General features: G+C 33.0%; 1 pseudogene; it reads right to left on the bottom strand.

Annotated features, from left to right (window-relative positions):
* LOC118679289 lies at positions 1–104 on the bottom strand (annotated as a pseudogene).
* Between the last annotated feature and the right edge of the window lie 284 nt (positions 105–388).

Below are 388 nucleotides of genomic sequence, written 5' to 3' on the forward strand. Positions count from 1 at the left end.
GTCAGGTCAGCATGTGGCCTTTTTTTTTTTTTGTCCACACCTGAATATTAAACTGATAAGAACAGATACTACACTTGATCTTAGCCAAAAGGCCAAGAAGCGATACCTGAATATGATTAAGGTTGAACATATTCTCATGTGTTGATTGACCTTTTTAAAAATTTCCTGTTCTGTGAGTTTGTTTCTTGTGTGTGTGTGTTTTTTGTTTGTTTTTTTTTTTAAATAGGATCATTTATCATCCTCTGAGGTGACTTGAAATGTGACCTTTCATTTATTTATTTATTTATTTATTTTTAATCCTCACCCAAGAATATTTTTCCATTGATTTTTAGAGAGAGGGAAAGACAGAGAGAAGCTTCAATGTGAGCGAAACACATGGATTGGTTGC

The sequence above is a fragment of the Myotis myotis genome, unplaced genomic scaffold (genome assembly GCF_014108235.1).
Source record: "Myotis myotis isolate mMyoMyo1 unplaced genomic scaffold, mMyoMyo1.p scaffold_m19_p_23, whole genome shotgun sequence".
In the NCBI taxonomy this organism is placed as follows: domain Eukaryota; kingdom Metazoa; phylum Chordata; class Mammalia; order Chiroptera; family Vespertilionidae; genus Myotis; species Myotis myotis.